Source organism: Carcharodon carcharias, chromosome 12 (genome assembly GCF_017639515.1).
Source record: "Carcharodon carcharias isolate sCarCar2 chromosome 12, sCarCar2.pri, whole genome shotgun sequence".
NCBI classification, from domain to species: Eukaryota; Metazoa; Chordata; class Chondrichthyes; order Lamniformes; family Lamnidae; genus Carcharodon; species Carcharodon carcharias.
The window spans coordinates 82,539,586-82,563,175 of record NC_054478.1 but is presented as its reverse complement, the minus strand read 5'-3'; the positions used below and the strand labels follow the sequence as shown (position 1 = coordinate 82,563,175).

Here is a 23,590-nt window from a genome sequence, read left to right as displayed (position 1 = left end):
AGAGCAGGAGAACCTGCGAGCCAGCGGGTTGGCAGTGAGAGGATGGGTTAAGGAGTGGCAGAGGCTGAAAGTTGGAGGGTCGGCAGTGAGCAAAAGGGTCGGGTATGGGTTATCTGTTCCAAAATGGTGCAGATCAGGTTAAGAGGCCCTACATCAGATCAGTGTGAAATCACTTTAAAACGAAATTCGTGACAGTAAATGAGAATAGATTTTAAACTAAGATGATAATTTTAGTAGAAAATCAGAATATTGTGGATGCTGGGAATCTGAAATAAAAATTGAAAATGCTGGAAGTACTCAGCCCATCAGGCAACATCTGTGGAGAGAGGTCATAAACCTGACTCATTAACTCTGTGTGTTTCTCTCTCCATAGGTACTGCCTGTATTGCTGAGTGTTTCCAACATTTTGTTTTTATCTGTGATAATTTTAGTTATGCACAATTTTAAAATGTTACAAGGTATAAGTTGGGGCTACGTTTGCCATTTTAGAGGACATATCAAACATTTAGCAGCATAACTTTAATAGACTAATGTCATTAAAAATGAACGCTTGAGGCAAAACTACAGTTTGCTAAGAGCTTTATTATAGGTGCTGTCTTAAAACCTCATGTGTTTGCATTATGCATTAATATGTAGTTTCCATCCTATTAAAGTTTGATGCGACAATCATATCTGTCTGTGGCAGACCAGTACATGGACAGAGATGAAAAACTGCTCTCACTCAAATAGTGGGCCATTTAATTGTATATTCTACCTCAGTTTTGTAACTACAATGCCTATCAGTGACTGAATAGTTCTGTAAAATTCAAGCTTCTTTTTAGGAGGAGGATATTTTTCTGTTCTGACAGCTGGATATCTGTCAATTCTTTCTGTTCTAATCTAAAGTAGAAATCTGATTTAAACCAGTCTATGGCCGGAATTTTACTTTGAATGAGCGCATTCAACGTGAGCACAAGAAGATATCGGGTGTACATCCCAATAGCTTTGGGCTTGCGTGCAACAGGAGTCGGAAGCGTGCCCGCCAACAATTAAGTGGGCAATTAAGCCCATTAAGGAGGCAATTAGTAGAGATTTTACATGGCCTATGCACTTTTACAGTTGGCGAACAGGCCAATCGGTCAGGAGGCCTTCATGTTTTTGCTTCATACTCGTTCCAGTCTGGGATAAAATGTCTGGCGTGAAATAAAATAAAAGAGGATGTTTGAGGTTTGAGGTGTTATGGGCTCTGATGTCAGTTGCTTGAATTTGCATTACAGAGAGAGTTTGCGGCATTTTGTTGTGCAAATTTCTTTGGAACACTACTGCAGTTCCCTGAGGCAGCTTCACAGCAGCTGTCAGCCTTCAGGGAGCTCTTCGGAAGCACCCATCCACAACATCACTTTTCACGGCATCTGCCCTCTTCCTGCTGCCCCAAACTCTCTCCACCCCCCCCCCAACCACAACACTGAGCCTCTCTCAACGCGCGTTTCACAATGTCACACTGATTGCCAGTTAATTGGCCAGCCAGTATCAAATTGCATTCGGGGTCCAGTCGCAGCCGGACGTGAAAATTGTGGCCACTTCTGGGCCCACCGATCAAGGGCACATGACAAGTGCAAAATTCAGGCCTATGTCTTCACAGACTAGATAAGACTGTTTTGATTTGAAATTATTTGATCATAACAGTCGTAAAACTTTTAAGTAATTGTAGCAAAACCTAAACTGTACATATAAAGGGATGACAACTTTATACACTGGTGTATAAATGGTAAAACTACATTTTATACATGAAAAATAGAGTATTGATTAAGGTAGTTTATAGAAAGCCATCATCTATTTTTATTGGCCTAATAACTTCATAATTTATTGATAGCAATGATGTCTAATTAACATGCAAATTGAGAACTTACATTATAAAGATTTTTGTGTAATTTCTAACATTCAGCAGGAGATAGTAGTTCAATATATATCATGTCTCAGAATATTATGAACTTTTTAATACTTTTTAAACTGGACATAGACTTTAAAATGGCCACTGCAAATCGTGAGACCTTTGAATTTTGAGCTTCAGGCACTCAAGCAAATGCCTAATTAAATATGGACATTCACAGCCATCCAGGGAATTCACATATCTCTTTGTGTAAGGATGGATCAACACAAAAGGACTATAGAATGCCAGCCAACCTGACTCTCTGTTTCACGCTAGACAAAAGGGGACATCGAAACTCTATGGGCAGAATTTTGCCCTCGGATGGTGTGCGGGCCCCACCGGCTTGGCGGCGGGCGGACAGCCTACCTTCTCCCGACGTCATCCCACATCATTTTCCCCCGGCGAGCGGGCCCCGCCCCCAAATAGCCGAGCGGAAAATCCTGGCCTATGGGTATGAGACAGATGTGAATGGATCCTCAGTAGACTGAGTAGACTTACATTATATTATAAAACAAAAACAGAATTACCTGGAAAAATTCAGCAGGTCTGGCAGCATCGGCGGAGAAGAAAAGAGTTTAACTCTTTTCTTCTCCGCCGATGCTGCCAGACCTGCTGAGTTTTTCCAGGTAATTCTGTTTTTGTTTTGGATTTCCAGCATCCGCAGTTTTTTTTGTTTTTTGTTTTTACATTATATTATGATGGTTTCTGTCATCCAAGCTAGGCTAGGTGAATCTCAAGGTGTCAAATGATAACATAGGATGGAATCAACATACATATCACCATTTCTTTGGAAAAAGGACTTTAAACTTGTGGAAGTTACATGATGAGGGAACCATTTTGTTGTCTGCTTTTAAAACCAGCAAGATGCTGCTTACAGACAGAGAGTTCCACTGAAAGCCATCAAACTAGCTACAAGCAGCCAAGGTAATAAGCAGCAATGCCTTGAAAGTGGACGATCCTAACAGAGAGAGTAGGGATTGCCAACATTTCCAGTTAAAGTTCACCTGAGAACCAACTCCTGGAAATTCAACTACAAGTAACCTCACAGTTTACTGAAAATTCTTCACTTTACCAGACCTTCACTTCAACTAAAGCACCAACTTCATTCAAGATACTACAGTCCTGCCACAAAAGAGACTGAGAAACTTATAAGCTGTAATAGCACATTACCTTCATTTGTGTATGTGAGAGTGTGTGTGAGATGAGTGAGTGAAATGTTGCATCAAAATTGGGGGAAATGTGTAATAATAATAAATAACCTTCTTTATTTTAAAACTCAATAAAGCTAGCTGCTGGAATTATTTAATTGGGACACACTCCAAGGTAAGAAAACACACACTCCTTACATATAAACATACTGATCATGGGCAGTAAAAAGTAACACAAAAGTTCTGTCTGTGTCAGTATAAATGATACTGATAGCAAAACTAATATCCAGGGGAAGATAATGATCATTTCACTCTCACCCATTTAGATTTTAACTTTGGATCATGACTTTTGCTTTGTATTGGTTTGAGATATTGGTTATGCCTGAAACTTAAATTAGAACTTGTAATTGAAGGTGGATTTTCTTAAAACTGAACTCTTGAGTTACAACTTCTCTACCAATGAAAATGTCTTTTTTTCTCATTATACTGGGAATTTATATGTTCTGAGTGATCAATTACAAGTTGTTTTTGGATAAAGTTGAGGCAGTTATATCACAAAATGTTAATATCCTAGTAAAAGTAAAATGAAGAAACCTTGGGAGTTAAAGACTGCAGTCTTCGTTATCTGTCTTCAAATTATTTGTAATATACTTGTGTTATGATCCCCATAGGGATTCTTAAACCCAAATAACCAAATTTACCAAACGACCCCCAAATGAAGAAATTATCATTCAAGATTTCGCTTTTTGTAACTTTTACATCAACACAAATCAGAGTTAACGTAATTTAAACAGAAATTAACAGGCAAATCACAGTTGATTTGAACAATAAATTACATTCGCCCTCTCAGTGAAAGTGGAGGAGACTCTCTGTTTGTCATGAACTATCCCAGTCAGGACAATATCACAGGTTTGTTTTTTAACTTCCAACATCCAGACTTCACATGCCCTTTCTTGAGAAAAGTATCATATCGGTCTCCTTGAACTAAGCCTGTCCTCTGAACCTTCACTTCTACAACTTGAGAAGGGCCTATGCCTTTACCTTTTGCACTTTCTCAGCAGGGCCTTATCTCTACTCATCATTGACCTTCCTCTTATTCCATTTTCTCTGAAAGGTTCCAAAGTGGGGCCTGTTGCTAATCATCTTATGAATTAACTCATGATCAGCATCCCCTATTTTACAAATTTTGACCTTAACCTCAAAGGGACACTATCTTTGAATTGCTCCATCAACATCATTTCCTAAGGTTATCAAGATCCTGTTCCACCCTCATCAGCCCTACACTACCTGTCTAGCTGCTTTTTTCATTTCCTTGGCAGATTCTATGTAGATCTGGCCCATTCTGTTTCTCAAATTTCTAAATTTTTGCTAGTAGGCCTCTGGCACCAATTTATAAACATTGAGTACAGCAGTCTTCTTTCCAGAATCTTCTGAACTCTCATCTCCTGTCAGCCGTGATATGATGGATCTACCAGAACCGCTATTACCTCTACACGATATGGCTGATTCTGGGCATTCAATCACTTGGAAGTGAAACAGTAGCAGTAATCACAAGAGTGCTTTGCTGAAAGACATGGGCAAACCTCCAAAGCCTTTCCAAACAAAGCACTTGTAGGAGAAAAGTCCACTGTTCTTTCGGCCAATTCAGATTCGTGGCAATTTTCTTGAATGATACGAAGAATATCTCCAATCCCTCCTTACTAAATTTAGATAATAAGCAAAAATTCCTTGCCAAATCAAAATTAAGTGGAGTTCTCTCTAAGTTAGCCTCACTTCTCTTCAACTCAAGTTCACGTAATCGAAACTCCTGCTCCATTTCAAGATTTTTTACCTCTCTCCACCTTTTTCCTCTCTTTCCCTATCTCTTTCCTTATCTTTCTTCTCTTGCTAATTTCTCCCTTTCTAAATCACTCTTTCATCGTTCTGTTTCTTTTTCAATTCTGGCCAGTTGTATTCAATCACCAACAACTAAGATCCTTTCTTCCTCGTGCCCCGGGTGGCCAACCAATTCTTCAAGGATACCATCTATCCTATTTCCTGATCTTATGTTAATCCCGTGCTCTTCTACAGCCTGTAAACTGTTTCTTTCTCAACTGTTCCAAGTCTCAGAGCATTAGATCATCTCTCTCAACAAAAGCCCGAGTCTCAAAGGTACTCATGTTGATTTCCCAATAAAATATAGCAAAAGCAAATGTGAAATCTCATTTGTTTAAATGCTGGAAAGTTCCTATGAACCTGTTTGTCACTGTGTTGACCCCACAACTTTTGTTATGATCCCCATGAGAAATCCTAAACCAAAATAAACAATTTATCGACCTACGCCACTCCCATGGAGAAATTACCAGACAAGATTTCATTTTTTGTAACTTTTACTTTAACACGAGTCAAAGTCAATGTAAATTAAACATAAATTACACTTTTAATTACACATAGAGTAGCAGATACAACAGAGACTACCTCATTGAGTTAGTAGGCAGCCCACTTCTCCTGTATGTTCCCAGTTTCAACTGCTCACTTCTTCTTCAAAATTCCAGCCCTGGGCAGAAAATTGCGCTTGGCATGTAGGCGTGCGCCAGACACACCCGAATGTGAAATAAAGTGCATTGACATCAGCCAAGCTTGCCGATATCAACACGCACTTTCGCGATAGTTCGGTTGGCGGGCGCTCGCCGGAGCTGGAAACGTGCCAAGCTGGAAGCACGCCTGCTGACAATTAAAAGGCCTATTAAGGCCAATAAGTAAACAATGGTCCTGAATTTTTCCCTGCCCGTTCAACCTAATGATTGACGAGCAGGCAAAAAGGCCAAGCGGCCTTTGCATTTTTTAGGAAACCTCATCCACAAGTGGGATGAGGTTTCCTGAAACAAATAAAAATATAATAAAGATTTAACACTTGAATTCAACCTCTGCTACTTGTTCTCATTCACTTGATAAAGAAACATTTGATTTTGATCAAAGATAACAGTTTTCTTTGCCTGCAGTCATACTGGTCTGAAACCACCCAATCTTGTCTGATCTCAGAAGCTAAGCAATCTCAGGCATGATTAGTACTTGGATGGGAGACCGCCTGGGAATACCGGGTGCAATAGGCTAAGACGGCATGGTGTCTCCTCTGGAGTGGGAGGCGGCCGAGTACCTGGCGGAACATCAGATCCTGGAGCTGCTCAACAACCTAACTAGCATGTTGCTGTACCAGCGGCCGGCCAGGCCATTGGAGGTTTTAATAGATCAACTGGAAAAATTGAATGTTGCCAGCCAGACTAAAAAGGACTACCCTTGCTTGTTTGATGAGTCAAATTTAAATATTGTGTTTGGGATTTTGGACACTACAAAACAAGGACAAAAAACTTTGGGGCAGTACAGAGAAGCTTTGAAAACCGTGGGAGCAAAGGATTTTGTAATGGAGCCATTGGGTGCCCCTGTTAATAAAATCACTCTGGCAACATTCAAAAAGGAGGCGAAAGCTGGATTAATGAAGTCTTGTGCCACAAGCAAAACTTGATAAAGTTGTGCAGCTTTTTTGTCTCCATTAACTTCTTGTAGACTTACCAGTACCTATTTGGATAATAGCAACAGACATTCGGCTCAACATATTTAGTGTACAATTGATGTAGGCGGGTAACTTTTGCTACTTGTGTACACTTGAATAAATAAATATCACCTTGACTTTAAAAAAAAAAGTCCCTGCTCATGTGACAGAGTCACATGAGGGGTCATGTTTTCTGACATTTTTGTTTTCTTTATTGTTTTTTAAACAGTGCTTCATCTCCCTGAGGCAGCTCTATGCCTCAGGGAGATTGAAGTGCTCTTTCATGCGCATTTGCGAAGTTTACACTAGGCCCGCTCACCCTCCTCCCACTACCCGCTGCACCACTCATTCCTTGCAGGCCCGCCCATGTAAAATCGCAGTATGGCACCGATCGCAGGCAGCAGTCGGCTTCCTGACCACCGCCGCCACCAAGCACCCCCAACAAGGGTAAAATTCTGCCCACTGATTCTGAGATTCAATCACGCAGAAGTGAAACAGCAACCCTAAAAGTGCCTTCAGGAATCCGGCTCCCCGGCTTGGCTCGCTGACCACCTTCCCTCTCCTGTTTTCTCTGTGTATCATTAAGCCACATGGTCTCTGTATTTTATCTTCCTTCCTGTTGGTATTGCTTCCAAGTCAAGATTTGTCAGGTCCCATGGACCAGTATTTGTATTATCCAAATACCAATCCAATATTATCCAAAATTTATAATTGATCCCTTTACAACTGGTGCAAGCTCTGAAGAATAATTTTCAACCATTTTTAAAAGCAATTACAGAATTAAAGTTTTACAGATTTTCTTTGCTGTTCCTGCTTCCGGGTCAAAGATTGTCACACTTCAATGGGTTTCTGTTTGAGTTTCTCTCCCTATAGCAACTGGATCACATGGGCATGTCTTAGAGCTGAGGTGTTTATTCGAATTTCTCTGTTTTACTTTAAGTTCAAGGTACATTTCAAAATGTATCCATCTTGTATAGTTCAGCGTTCATTACTCTTGTCTCTGGTCTAGTATTTTTCTATGAGTTTCAATTTTTGTGTATTTTACCTTTAAAATGAAAACCTATTTTTCAGTAAATCAGTATTTTTCAAGACTCAGATTACCTTGGATTGGACACAAAATTTTGATCAAATGCGTTAGTTTTTTTAAAAAAAATGTTGGACATCCAGAATAAAAGTAAAATATTTGAAATGGACAACTGGTCAATTTTCACATGTTATGAGATTTTGCGAGTCTACCAATCATCTTAACCAGTTCAGGAAGCATTATAACTGACCTGCTGCAGGGTTCCAGCATTTTCTGTTCTTGTTGCTATTTTCTTAATTTTAGAAAGTCAACAAAAAACACAACTTAGCTTTTCAACTGGAAATGGGATACTTATTTATTTGACTCACATATTCAACAAATGTGAGTTTCAAAGCAGAATGTAGTGCAGAGCTATCCTTCTAACCATTAAAATTGTGAACTAATAGCACAAATCTGTGTCTAGACTATTTTGAATAAGATAATTTATTTGCCCAAGGTTTTTGATTTCCTTGGATGGAGTAACCAGGTCTTGAAAAATGCCAGATGCTTAGTTTAGTCAGTGTTTGGAATGTGAAATATTCTTTTGAGGTTAATATAGTTGTAATTTTTTTAAAAACTTAACTCACCATTATTTATTTTCTTATTAATATGACAGTCCGGTGTTCAATTTAAAAAATCATCTCTTGTTAACTCAGTTTTATTGTGGTTTTTCCATCTGGCTCATCTTACATTCTTTAATCTTTAACATTAGTTTTGGTCAGGAAACAATGGAGCAAAGTTGCAATTCTGATGAGGGAACATTCTAAATGTGAAGAGGAAAGCCTTTTCAACTGACAACTTGACTCTGTACAAGTGTCATAGTGACAAGTATGCAAATCTTTGAGCAAATCGGCAAAAATCAAATTCATAGTACAGCAACAAGTCAGAACTGAAAAGATAGGAAATCTGTGAATCAAATACTAACAGTGTATGTACCAAAACTGCTAATTATAAACTACTGAGTATTTATAAATACAATAAAACAAATATCATCAGTCAAGGAAATCTACCTGTAACACAGAACATAAACAACCAATAAAAACACTTAAAATCAAAATCCTTCCAACTATTGGGCTGAAAATAACACTTCTAATATGACCAGATTAAAAATGGAACACCCCGCATTAACCTCATTAAATTATCCATTAAAAATTGTCCCCTATTTTTGAGTATTTTTATTTTAATTTGGAGAGTTGTTACTTAGAATCCTAAACAGTATTTGACACTGTGAATAGCATTTAGTTTAGACTGGCTAGCTTGAGTTTTTTTTGTTTCTTCTTGACCTACGTATATGCACAAGCGGATCCTATTTTAGTTTTAGCCCATTCTAAATTTATTTTTCCCCTGGTTATGTATTATTTTGTTTATTTTTTCTTTTAAATACCCCTTGGCACATACAGTTAGAGAGTGAATGGAAGGTTAATTATGAAGGTGAAGTGAGTGACAGTCCGGTGAGTGGTTGGGGTAATGCAGGTCTTAAGCAGATAGTTCAAAAGAGAAATGACAATGGTACAATGAGGATGAGTATGGCGGGTAGTAGGAGCAAAAAGGAGGTAAAAAGGACACAATATGAGTGAGAGGATGAAAGAAGCACAAGTGATGGTGGTCGGGTTGGAAAGAGAGCTAGAGGACATCCACTGGCGAGAAGATGTAATTACAGCCTGATACATTTACTGAAGTAGCACAAAGAAAGAATTGCATTTGTACAGTGCCTTTCACAACTCAAAGCACTTTATCACTTTATGCCAATTTTTGTAGTCACTGTGGTAACTTAGGGAAACACAAAAGCCAATTTTCACACATGAAATAGATCCAAAACCAGTAATGAGATAAATGACTCAGTTTTACTGCTGTTGTTTGAGGGATAAGTATTGGCCAGCACACTAGAGAACTCCCCTACTCTTTGAAAAATGCCATGGGATCTTTTAAATTCACGTGAGAGGGTAGCTGGGACCTTACATTAACATCTAATCCAAATGGCATTACCTCTAACAGTGCAGCATTCCTTCAGTATTGCGCGGCAGACAAGATAATGTTAATCCAGGCCTCTGGATTTTGAGCCAATAACATGATCATTACACTACCATAACTCTGTATTAACTCTTGAACTCCACCTCTTTATCATCTGTATGCTGCCCTTGGCAACATAATCTGCAGACATGGAGTCAGCATCTACAAATATGCTGATGACATCCAGCTCTGATCATACTAATGCTCTGTGCTGGCCCTATAGCCAATCTTAGATAAGCTGCAGTTTTCTCCAGCTAAATTTCAGGCAAGCTGAAGCCATCATGTTTGGCCTCAGTTGTGAGCTCCACATCCAGACAGCAACTGCCATCCCCCTCTCTAATCATTTAAACAAGAGTATTTGCAACATTGACATCCTATTGAATCCTGAGCTGAGCTTCAGACTTCACCACCAATTTCGACCTTGATAACATCTTCTGATTCTGTCCCCTACAATAGCACATCTGTTATATCCCAGAAAACCATGCTGTTAAGGATAGAACTGGAGCCAATATTTTATACACTTCTTTCAGCGTTTATTTACAGAGATACAAATTACAAACATGCACCTCTTTATCCCACAATCATAGTTTCAACCTGTTCCTATTTCTGGGAGTTTAAGTTAATACACAAGTAACAATGCTGGAATTGTTTTCTTTGGAACAGAGGAGTCTGAGGAGCGATTTAGTTGAGATGTCCAAAATTGTGAGGGGTCTAAATAGAGTGGATAGGAAGAACCTATTTCTCTCAGCAGAGAGGTCTATAACCAGGGAGCATAGGTTTAAAGTAATTGCAGAAGGAATAGAGGAAAGTTGAGAATGTCTTTCTCACCAAGGGTGGTAAGGTCTAGAACCCACAGTCTGCTAGGGTGGGAGAGGCAGAAACCCTCATTGCATTTAAAAATTAATTGGATATGCACTAAGTGCTGTAACATATAGGGCTACACAGCAAGAGCTGGAATGTTGGAAAGCTCTTATTCAGCCAACACAGACTCAGTGGCCCCCCTTCAGTGTCATACATTTTCTATGTTTATCTATTTTCATTCCATTATGGGAAACAATGCTTTCAGCCATGTAGGCTCCTGCCTCCACATTCTGAAATTAATTCCCTAAGCCTTTTGTCTCTCTCCAACTCTCGTTCCTCTTTTAAGATGCTTCTTAAAAATCACTTCTTTGACCAAGCTTTTGGTAACCCATCCTAATATCTCTGTTTTTGTTCATTGTCCATTGTAATTTATGCCTCTGTGGAGTGGGCCTCAGGCTATTTTTCTACAATAAAAACACAATGCAATTGTATATTGATGGTGAAAATGATAATCCTGATTCTACTGACACTGGGTGCCTGAAATGAAGCATGCACCATTCCCTCCCTCTGGTGTTCTTTATGATCAGCACAAAGTTGTTTTTTAAGTGCTGAACTTGGGCATGGTAACCCATATATCAGCTGTAAAAAGACAGGTTTCTATTCTTGGAGACAATGTTTGCTTATAGCAGCTACCATCTAGCCATGAACACAGGCTAAGAGTGTTCCAATAAAAGGAGCATCTCTACTGCAATACAGTGACCAGAACCATACACATTTTTCAGATAAGTGCCAATCAGTGCTTTCTATATTTGTTATCACTTTCTTGGAGTAATGTTCTGTTCTTCTGGTTACGCATCTGAGATCTTGATTTGGATTCACTGTGCTAATGGCTTAAGCAAGCTATTCACAAGTATTCTGTGATCCCTGTTCTGTTTTATATGCTTTTTATGTGAATTTATTCTCTCTATATTTCCATGATTTATTCCCCTTCCCAAGTCTTATCACTTCATTCATCTCAATTAAACAACACCTCCCACTTGTTCTGCAAGTTTTATAAGCTATCTCAATCCTTCTGTATTTGGTTCACTTATTCAATGTTGTTTGCAGCCATTTAAAAAGCCTTTTTAAATAAAGGGGGATTGTGATTTGAGAATTGGTATTACTTATATTTAAAAGCAACAACAACTGTATTTTTTATATTTATATTATGAAAGCAGAAGCTTATGCAATCTGCCCTTATCTCTCGATTTGAATGAGTCATCCACTTAGTTCCTACACACAAAGTGCTTTGGGATTGAATAAAAAGCCGTTATACATTTGGACATATTGTGCTCCTATTTATCATTTCTGAAAGAGCCAACTTTATTATTCATTTTTGCTTAGTTTCTACCTCATGTCACTACCCACCAGCTCAACAAACACTTGCGAGGACTTAAAACCAGGCTGCCTGTCCTCTGACAGTTTAGTATTTTATTTAGCTGCCATCTTGTTCTGATAAAATTTGCAGTTAACAAAAACTATCCAAAAATTAAAGGGGGTGATTTTAATTGCTTTAACAGAAACTGGGAAGGGAGCACTTGAAATGGAGAGGGGAAACTTGTTCGCTGGCTACTAAACACTCAAACTAAAATTTTAAAATGCAGTTGGCGCGGACATACACAGTAGCCATGGCACTATTTTAGATATGTAGACCTAACTTCAATGACATAATCAAAACCTGATGACAATATTGACTTGAGGCCTGTGCAGAGGAGCAGTGGTGGTTTTGGTGCCAGATCAAACCTGTTGGTAACTTGATCCAGGCAGAAGAGGACAAGGAAAGTTCATTTTCTTTTAGTAAATTGTTTATTCACAGGTCAGGAGGAGTAGCAGTATTTTCCTAGACACTAGAAGGAACCCTTGGATCTCCATTGCTCCAGGGTCCCCTCCTCATTCCCCAACTGCGCTCACCTCTCAAAAACCCTTTCTCCCTCCAGCCCCCAACCTTAGTGCTCGGGACCGTTCCCTCTGGACCCTGGTGGTAGCCTTCTGCCACCTGATTTTAATGGCCAACCAACCGCTTCTACCAACTGCCAGGCTATTTTGATCTGGACATCCCTGCATGGTAGACTGTCTTCTTGTCTCAGACTTAAAATGACGAATTACTAGGCTTGATTTCTTTAATTGTTAAGTACATAAGAAATGGATATTCTTATACATCCACTTTCACTTAAACTTACTCCTAAATTGTATTTTATGATTGAAGTTAACAAAATGAATTGATATCTCTAAAAAGCTACTATTTTGATGCAAGTTGTGCAGTCAGCAAATTAGTTAACATAATTTTGTCAGCACAGAAACTGATCTGGTAGAATCCAAGAGCAGAATTTTGCCTTTGCGTGCTGGCTAGGTGGGGGCGGCCGAGAAGCCAACCACCACCCGCGATCGGCACTGCACAGCCATTTCACGCTGGCGGGCCAATTAATGCCCTCCCGGCATGAAGCACGAGCAGCAGCGCTCAGCACTACCTGTGCGGTTGGGGAAGGAGGGCAAACGGGCCGAGCACGAACTTCGCGCATGCGTGCGAGTGAACGCTTCATAATTTCCCTGAGGCACAGAGCTGCCTCAGGGAGATGAAGTGATGTTTAAAAAAAATAACAAAATCAAAAATGCCATAAAACATGCCCCTGATGTGACTCTGTCATATGAGCAGATACATGTTTTTAAATCAAGTGTAAAATTTTAATTTGATTTTTATTTGCTTTAGGAAACCTCATCACCTTAGGAAACCTCATTCCGTCCATGGATGAGGTTTCCTAAAAAGTGCAAAGGCCGCTTGGCCTTTTCGCCTGCCTGCCAACTGTTAGGTTGGACGGGCAGCGTAAATTTGAATTTAATTACCTTTTAAACGGCTTTAATAGGCCTTTCAATTGTCCGCAGGCACATAGCTGACTCCAGCGCATGCCCACCGAACAAAATATCACAGGACTGCGCACTGATATTGGGACACTCACCCGATGTCATCACGTGTCATTTTACGCTCGGCCGGGTCAAGTGCGCGTCCACCCGCCATGCTTAATATTCTGCTCCAAATAGATTTCTTAAAATTGTATATTGAAGTTAATTGTTTCCATTAGTGGTGTCGTGATTAGTTCAGCATGATTGTTGTGTGTTAAGTTAACCCATGGTTTGCTTCATATTTATAACTAAGATCAGTTAAAAATTGTAATAGCTGGGATTACAATAAATCATGTTGCACTGCTCTTTCAATTTGAGTTGACGAAACTCAGATTAAGTTTCTGTCTCCTAATCATCTACCACCTAGCCCCCCTGCAGCATTTTTAAAAAATATTCTATTTTTTAAAATTAAATCTTCTGTCATTGGCGATAATAGAAATATGATGCAGGGCCTCTCCAGAGCATTAAGTTGTGAACTGAATGACATAAGAACTTAAGGGGCAGAATTTTGCCCTTGATGGGCGGGCAACCCCCCTGGCTCGGTGGCGGGCAGGTAGCTGATCACCACCGCCGAAACAGACCCCATCGCCATTTTAAGCACTATGCACTTCCTGTGCGGGGTGGGGATTGGGGGGGTAGGAACTCCCCAACTGTCACAGTGTGCACTTTCGTGCGCACATCTCCCTGAGGCAAAGTGATGCCTCAGTGAGATCGCTGAAAGGCTGGCAAATATAAAAAATAAAACAATAAAAATTTAATTAACATGTCCCCATCATGTGAAAATGTCACACGAGATGGGACGTTAATGAAATAAACAAAAACTTTATTAAACGTTTTAAAACCACTATCAAACCTCATCCCGCCACTGGATAAAGTTTGTAAAAAAATCTCCTATCTGCCTGCTCGTTGGGCCCATGCGCCGAGCCGAAGTTCGCACGGGCCCCTCAAAATCGTCGACAATTGGCAAGTTAAGGGCCTTAACCAGTCCTTTAATTAATGTAGGGCGCACGTCCTGCTGCATAGTGCACCTGCCGACCCAAATATCGCGATGCCATGCGCTGATGTTGGGACGCTCGCGTGACATTTTAAGCTCCTCCACCCGCATGCCAGCCAGAAGATTCTGCCCAAGATTCCGAAGAAAAAAACCCCAAATATGTTGACTGAAATTGTGGTTCTATTATGGATGAAGTTCAAATATACAGTTGTTCTCAAGATCAGCAGAAGTATGTTAACCTTTCATTCCAAAGATTATAAAGTACAGTAAGGAAAATGTATAGTTCTTTATAGTACTCATGGTTTTCTGAATAAAATTATGTACTTATATATAATAATAAATCCTAAATCCATGCTCACATTTCCCAGAACTCCATCTTTGAATCCCTCCAATCGGGTTTCCACCTTGGCGCAAAACTGCTTTCTTCAAAGTCACAGTTTATGTGACTTTGACAGAGTTAAGTTATTCCTCCTTGTCCTTCTCGAAGTGTTTACAGCCTTTGACATGATGACCTTAAAAATCCTGCTCCAATGCCTACCCATTGTCGTCCAGCTCAGTGGGCCTACACTTGCCTGATTCATTCTTATCTATATAGTCACAGCCAAAATACAGTTGCAATAATTTTCTTCCTGCTCTACACCGTTACCTCCAGTGTCCCCCCCAAGGATCTGTCCTTGGCTCCCCTTATCTCTCATCTACTTGCTGCTCCTTGACAAAATCATCCAAAAACGCAGCATTAGTTTTCACGTGTGTGCTGATGGCACCCAGCTCCATCTCTTCACCATCTCTCCCGATTCCTTTACGTTGTTAAATTGTCAGACTGCTTGTCTGATATGTCAGATTGGATGAGCAGACATTTTCTCCAGTTAAATTTTGGGAAGACCAAAGCCAATGTCCTCAGTCCTTGTTTCAAACTTAGTTCCCTAGCTAGCAATTCCATCCCTCATCCTGACTACTGCCTGAGCCTGAACCAGACTGATTGCAACCTTGGTATCATATTTAACCCTGAAATGAGCTTCCAACCTCATGTTCGCACCATCACTAAGACCACCAATTTCCACCTCTGTAACATTGCCTGACTTAAGTTTGTATGCTGCTGAAGCTTTCATCCATGCATTTGTTATACCTCTAGGCTTGGCTATTCCACTGTTCTTCTGGCATCTCGCACATTCTACCCTTCGTAAACTTAAGGCCATCTAAAACTCTGCTGCCTGTGCCCTTACTTTCAAAAGGTTACATTCACAAGCCACCATGCCTGATGAGCTACATTGGCTCCCAATTAAGCAATACATCAATTTGAAAATTTACATCCTTGTTTTCAAATCCCTCATGGCCTAATCTCTAAACTGTCCTCCAGCCCCAAGCCCTGGGAGTTACCTGCACTTTCTGGTCTATTAAGCATCCCCTATTTTCATTGCTCCACCATGGGCTCCAAGCCTTCAGTGGCCTAGAACCTAAGCTCTGGAATTCCACACCTAAACGTCTCTGCCTCTCTACCTCTCTTTCCTCCTTCAAGACATTTCTTAAAACCTACCTCTTTGATCAAGCTTTTGGCCTTCTGTCCCAATGTCACTTCATGCAGCCCAATCTCGAATTATGCTTTATAACACTCCTGGAACATTTCATTTTGTTACGGGCACTACATAAATACATGTTATTGGATGACTTTTGCTTATACTGTTACGTAGGAAGTTAACTCCTTATGGTTAAATACAAAAGTAGATTGTTCTAAAGTAGGTGGCTTTAGGGCCTCCTTCATGGTTGAATTGACCAAGGCTGTGAAGAACTGAGATATGGGGATCAGGAATGTCCCATGTGGGATCTCTGCTCTTTGGTGAACTTTCTGATCTCTGATGGGACAGCAATAGGAGAGCTATGTTTGCCCTTACTGCCTCTATATTATACCAGGTGCAAAATTAACAAAAATCCCCATTTCTGATTATTATCTGGCAGACCATGCTGGAAATAAACAAGTGTGAAAATCAGATGATTACAAAAGGAAAGATCTGGATGTGACTGAATAGCCCATTAATGTTTAATGTCTCACAGCTTGAAAATAGCTGTTAGGGAAGGTATGTGAAGGGACTGGTGCCCATAAAACTGTATCCAAGCTAGGAGTCAAACATCTATAAAATGTGATCATACCGTGCAATTTTAAAGGGGTAAAATGAATGTTTAAGGGTTCGGTTGGATAGATAGCCCTCATGCATACTAGGATTACACTAACAATTATACTGGTTTGGGCTGCTTCGTTAGCATCCAGAGTGTGCACTGGGAATATTAAAAAGCTTCATAATAAAATAAAAAGATCCTACACCTGATTTAAGACTCCTTTAGAAAATTGGTGTGACCAGCATCAGATTCACCACGTGCTAAACTTGCCCAGCAAATCGTCTTCCCACAGTTAGCAAGGACCTGGCAGAATTGTTATTTCAAGGGCTTAGCCAGTACATACAGGGTACAAGTTGGTTTGTCCTCTTCCACTGGAGAGAACAGGAGCGTCTTGAAAAAATGGAAGAGGAGAATGCTGCATAAGCCACCATACCCACAGCAGTTCATTGTGGAGCACTTCTCATACCTCAACATCAACAAGAATTATAGAATGGTTATAGCACAGAAGAAGGCCATTGAGCCCATTGTATCTGTGCAGTTTTCTGGATGAGCAATTCAGCTAGTCCCACTCTGCCGCCCTTTCCCTGTAGCCCTGCAATTTTTTTCACTTCAGATAATTTTCTTTTGAAAGCCACAATTGAACCGACGTCCACCACGCTCTCAGACAGTGCATTCCAGACCCTAACTATTCACTGTGTAAAAGAAAAGTTTTTCCTCATGTTGCCATTGCTTCTTGCCCATCACCTTAAACCAGTGTTCTCTGGTTCTCAATCCTTCGACCAATGGGAACAGTTTCTCCCTATCAACTCCGTCCATACCCCTTAAGATTTTGAGCATCTCTATCAAACCTCCTCTCAACCTTCTCCAAGGAGAACAGCCCAAGCTTCTTCATTCTACCCATGTAACTGAAGTTCCTCAGCCCTGGAACCACTCGTGTGCATCTTTTCTGCAGCTTCTCTAATGCCTTCACATTCTTCCTAAAGTGTAGTGCCCAGAATTGGACACAATACTGAAGTTGAGGCCAAACTAGGTTTTTATACAGGTTTATCATGGAACCTTCTTGCTTTTGCACTCGGGCGGGATTTTCCGCACCTGCCCGCAGCCAGGATCTTCCGGTCCCGCTGCAAGTCAGTGGACTTCTGGCTGGGGCGGTGCCTTGTCCGTGGTGGGTCCCGCCTCCGACGGGGCTGGAAAATCCCGGCCTTTGTCGCTATTCATGAAGCCCAGGATACCGTCATGCTTTATTAACTGTGCTCTCAAACTGCCCTGCCACATTCAATGATTTGTGTACATATTCCCCCAGGTCCCTCTCTCCTGTATCCTCTTTAGAATTGTACCCTTTATTTCATATTGTCTCTCCTTGTTCTTCCTATTAAACTGTATAACTTCGCACTCCTCTTTATTAAGTTTCATTTGCCACTTGTCCACCAGACTGTCTGTGTCCTTTTGAATTTTAACACTATCCTCCTTACAGTTCACGGTACCTCCAAATTTTGAGTCATGCAAATTTTGCAATCGTGCATAAAAACACCCAAGTCTAAGTTATTGTGAAAATGGCTGTTATTTTTAAAAATCTTTTGGGGAAAATATGGTGCGTGCGTGCATGTGATTAATTAAACTGGGGGAAGGTTAGTATAAACACTTTGTTTGTGGGAACTGAGAGATGAAAGATAAAGGTTCTACATGCATACATTTTTAATGAGAGGCAATGGTGAAGTTGAACATACAAGTAAGTAGGTTGGGTTTTAAAATTTCCATCAGGTGATAGGTAGGGACTTGACTTTTCAGCTGTTTAAATTTCAAAGGGGAGTTTAGAAGTGACAAGGGACTTTTAAACTTACAAGGGAAGGTTATTACATTTTATTTGACCCAAAGTAGAGGCAATAGAAAAACATGAACAATTTTTACATTTTGGAAAAGCTAAGTTCAAAGAGGTGCTTAGGACAATGGAATCTAAGATGAAAGGGGAAAAGGATATTTAAGGAAAGATGTTGAGCTGAGTTGTGTGGCTTTGTGGGGGAAATGTCCTGAGACCAGATCTGTGCTGGGAGAAGGTGTGAAATTTGTGAATTTGAAACAGCCATCAAGTTTTCAAGCCAGAAAAGTCTTTGTTTTCAGAAAGCAGTCTGTTTCTGAAACTTTCTTTTGGGTTTCCACAGCAGAATAGAAGAGAGTGAGAAGTTGTGTGGGTTATCTTTACTAAAGAAACAGCAGTTTGCCTGGCTTTTTATGGTTAAAAATCTATAAGGAAGCTACTGCCAAGTAGTTTACTTGTGTGTTCTGACCAAGGGTACATTCAGCATGCAGGCGCACGCCTGACTCACCGGAATGTAAAATGAGGCGTTATGACGTCGGGCGTGCGTCCCAACATAATCGCGAACTTGCACGATATTTCGTTCGGCAGGCATCTGCCAGAGTCGGCTGCACGCCCGCCGATAATTGAAAGGCCTATTAAGGCCATTAATAGGTGAATTTTACACTGCCCGTCCAACCTTACGATTGGCGGGCAGATGAAAAGGCCAAGTGGACTTTACATTTTTAGGAAGCGTCATCCACAAGCAGGATGAGGTTCCCTGAAGCTAATACTGATGAAATGAAAACTTTATTTTAAAAGTAAAAGCATGTCGGTGTAATCTATAGGTCCCCAAACAGTAGTTTAGCCGTAGGGCACAGTATAAACCAGGAAATACTGGGAGCATGTAAGAAAGGCATGGCAATAATCATGGGTGATTTTAATATGCATATAGACTGGACTAATCAAATTGGCAAGGGTAGCCTTCAGGGAGAGTTCATAAAGTGTATTAGAGACTGTTTCTTGGAGCAATATATTGTGGAACCAACCAGGGAGCAGGCTATTCTGAATTTGGTTTAGTGTAATGAGATGGGATTAATTAATGATCTCATAATAAAGGATCCTCTAGGGAAGAGTGATCGTAGCATGATAGAATTTCAAGTTCAGTTTGAATGTGAGAAACTTGAGTCCCACACTAGTGTTCTGGAGTTAAACAAAGGTAATTACATAGGTATGAGGGCAGATTTGGCCCTAGTGGATTGGGCAGGTAGGATAGTTGATGAACAGTGGCAGATATTTAAGGAGATATTCAATTCCTCCTATGTAAAATATATCTCAATGAGGAAGAAGGATGGTAAGAGGGGGAAAAAGCATCCATGGCTAAGCAAGGAAGTTAAAGATAACTTAAAAAGCAAAAACTAAGGCATACCAAATTGCAAAGATCAGTGGCAGGCTGGAAGATTGGGAAACTTTTAAAGATCAACAAAGGTTTACTAAAAAAAATAATAAAAAGAGCAAAGGTAAATTATGAAAGAAAACTAGCGCAAAATGTAAAAACTGATAGCAAAACCTTTTACAAGTACATAAAAGGAAAGAGAGTAGCTAAAGTGAATGTTGGGCCCTTGGAGGACGAGACTGGGGAGTTAATGGTGGGGAGCGCAGAAATGGCAGAGACGCTTAATCAATATTTTGCCTCAGTTTTCACAGTGGAGGACATGAGTATCACCCCAATAGTAACAGGTAGTGCAGAGGATATAGAGAAGGAGGAACTTAGAACAATCACTATCACTTGAGAAAAAGTACTGAGCAAACTATTGGGATTAAAGGGTGACAGGTCCCCAGGACCTGATGGCCTACATCCCAGGGTCTTAAAGGAAATGGCAGCAGAGATAGTGGATGCATTGGCCATAATATTCCAAAATTCCCTGGATTCTGAAAAGGTTCCAGTGGATTGGAAAAATACTAATATAATGCCCTTATTCAAAAAGGGGGGGAGGCAGAAAGTAGGAAACTATAGACCAGTTAGTTTAACGTCTGTCATTGGGAAATTGTTGGAAACCATTATTATGAAAGTGGGAATGGGGCATTTGGAAAGTCAAAATGCAATCCAACAGAGTCAGCATGGCTTTATGAAGAGTAAATCGTGTTTGACTAATTTGCTAGAGTTCTTTGAAGATGTGACAAGCAAAGTAGATATTGGTAGATGTAGTATATCTGGACTTCCAGAAGGCCTTTGATAAGGTGCCACTCAAAAGATTAATACACAAGGTGAGATCACACGGAGTTAGGGGTAATATATTAGCTTGGATAGAGGATTAACTAACCAACAGAAAGCAGAGAGTAGGGATAAATGGGTCTTTTTCTGGATGGCAAGCTGTAACTATTGGGGTGCCACAGGATTCAGTTCTTGGGCCCCAACTATTTACAATCTATATTAATAACTTGGATTCAGGGATAGAAGGTACTATAGTTAAATTTTCAGATGACACCAAAATAGGCAGGAAAGTAAGTTGCAATGAAGAAATAAGAAATTTACAAATGGATATGGACAGGTTAGGTGAATGGGCCAAAATGTGGCAGATGGAATTTAACGTGGATAAGTGTGAGGTTATCTATTTTGGTCGGAAGAATAAAAAGGCGACTTTTATTATTTAAGAAATTTACAAATGGATATGGACAGGTTAGGTGAATGGGCCAAAATGTGGCAGATGGAATTTAATGTGGATAAGTGTGAGCTTATCCATTTTGGTCAGAAGAATAAAAAGGCGACTTATTATTTAAATGGAGAGAAACTTCAGAATGCTTCAGTGCAGAGGGATTTGGGTGTCCTCGTGCATGAATCGCTGAAAGCTAGTATGCAGGCACAGCAGGTAATAAGGAAGGCAAGTGGAATTTTGGCATTTATTGCTAAAGGAATAGAGTATAAAAATAGGGAAGTGTTGTTGCAACTGTACAAGGCATTGGTGAGACCGTACCTGGAGTACTGTGCACAGTTTTGCCCCTTTACTTGAAGAAGGATGCAATTGCACTGGAGGCGGTTCAGAGAAGGTTCACTAGATTGATTCCAGAGATGTGGGGCTTGTCTTATGAGGAGAGATTGAGCAGTTTAGGCCTATACTTGCTAGAGTTTAGAAGGATGAGAGGTGATCTAATTGAGGTATATAAGATGCTAAAGGGGATGGACAAAGTTGATGTGGAGCAGATGTTTCCCCTTCTGGGACATTCTAGAATGAGAGGCCATAGTTTTAGGCTAAGGGGTGGTCGATTTAAATCAGAGATGAGGAGGAATTACTTTTCTCAAAGGGTCGTGAATCTGTGGAATTCAGTACCTCAGAGTGCAGTGGATGCCAGGACGCTCAATAAATTTAAGGAGGAGATAGACAGATTTTTAATTCGTAATGGGTCGGAAGGCTATGGGGAGAGGGCGGGAAATTGGAGTTGAGACCGAAATGAGATCAGCCATGATCATAATGAATGGCAGGGCAGGCTCGAGGGGCTGAATTGCCTACTCTTGCTCCTAGTTCTTATGTTCTTATGTCCCATCTCACTTGACACAGTCACATGAGAGGGGGACATGTTTCGTGACATTTTTAATGCCCCTATCTATTTTTTTAAAAAGTGCTTCAATCTCCCTGAGGCACGTAGCTGCCTCAGGGAGATTGAAGTGCTCTTTCATGTGCAAGCTGCACGCTGGACCCGACTCTCCCTCCTCCCCCTGCCCACACAGGTAGCGCTGTTACCGCTCACAATCCATACAGAGTGAGCCTTAATTGGCCTGCCCGCGTGAAATTACCATGCGGAGCTGATTGCAGGCAGTGGTTGGTTCCGCAACTTCCCCTGCCTGCTCCCACCAAGCCTGCCCGATAAATGGAAAATCCTGGCCCAAGTTTTTTTTTTGGGGGGTGGGGGGATGTTTTGTAAAACTGTTTTAACTGTGTAACTTTAAACTTGCGTGCTTAAGATTTTTTTCTTCTTGTTAATAAATCTTACAATTTTAATATCCCAGAAGTGTTGGGATTTGGCTTGCTCAGCGAATAACAGCTGTTGTGGTCATAACAGTCATTAATATATATCAAGAAAAGCATGGGTCCCCACACCAACACCCAGGGAGCCCCAATATAAACATTCCTCCAGTATGAAAAATAATCATTCACCACTACTCTCTGTTTCCTATCAGCCAATTTTGTTTCCATGCTGCTACTGCCCCCTTTATTCCATGCGCTCTAATTTTCCTCACAAACCTGTTAGGTGGCACCTTATCAATGCCTTTTAGAAGCCCATGTATACCACATCACCACCTTACCACCACCCACCTTCTCTGTTACCTCATCAAAAAGCTCAAGCAAGTTAGATACACACGATTTCCCCTTAAATCAGTGCTGGCTTTCCTTAATTATCTGCATTTTCCCAATGACTGCTAATTTTGTCCCAAATTATTGATTCTGAAAGCTTCCCTACCACTGAGACTAAACTGCCTATCCACAGCTCCTGGGCTTATCTACACCCTTTTATTTGAAACAAGGATATAACATTTTTAATTCCCTAGTCCTCTGGCAGCACCCCTAGGAAGATTGGAAAATTATAGCTATTGTTTCCGTAATTTCCACCCTTCCCTCACTATGCTTGAATGTATCTCACCTGGTCCTGGCGACTTATAAACTTTAAGTTCAACCAGCCTATCTAATACCTGTTCTTTATCAATTTTTAGCCAACTGAGTGTCTCAAGTTCCTCCACTTTCACTATGAATTAGGCAGCATCTTCTTCCTTGACAAAGTACTTATTTATTACCTTAACATTCCCCCTTCCTCCATGCACAAAACCCCTTTTAGGTCCATGATTGGCCCCCTCCTCCTTTTTCTACCCTTTTCACACTTATATGCCTACAGAAGCCTTTTGGATTCACTTTTATGTTAAAAGTCTCTCCTCATACTCTCTCTTTGGTTCTCTTATTTGTTACTTTCAATTTCCCTGTGAACCTTCTATACTGAGCTTGGTTCTGATTGTATTATCCACCTGACATGTGTCATACACCCACTTATTTACAGCATCTTAGTTTCTATTTATTTTGTCATCTAGAGCCCTAGATTTGTTTGTCCTACCTTTCCCCTTCATGAAATGGACCTTGACTGTACACAAAGTATCTCCTCTTTAAAGACAACCCATTATTCTGTTACCGTTTTGCCTGTCAATCTTTGTTTCCAATTTATCTGGACCAGATCCATTCTCACCCTACTGAAGTTAATCCTCCTCCAATCAATTATTCTTACTCTGGATTGTTGCTTGTACTTTTCTAT

General features: G+C 40.4%; 1 protein-coding gene and 1 pseudogene across 1 annotated transcript in view; both read left to right on the top strand.

The window, feature by feature from the left end:
- Positions 1-23,590, top strand: part of LOC121285007 (N-chimaerin) — a 292,291-nt gene that overhangs the window by 223,467 nt on the left and 45,234 nt on the right. The gene's annotated exons all lie outside the window — the stretch shown is intronic.
- LOC121285367 lies at positions 6,031-6,149 on the top strand (annotated as a pseudogene).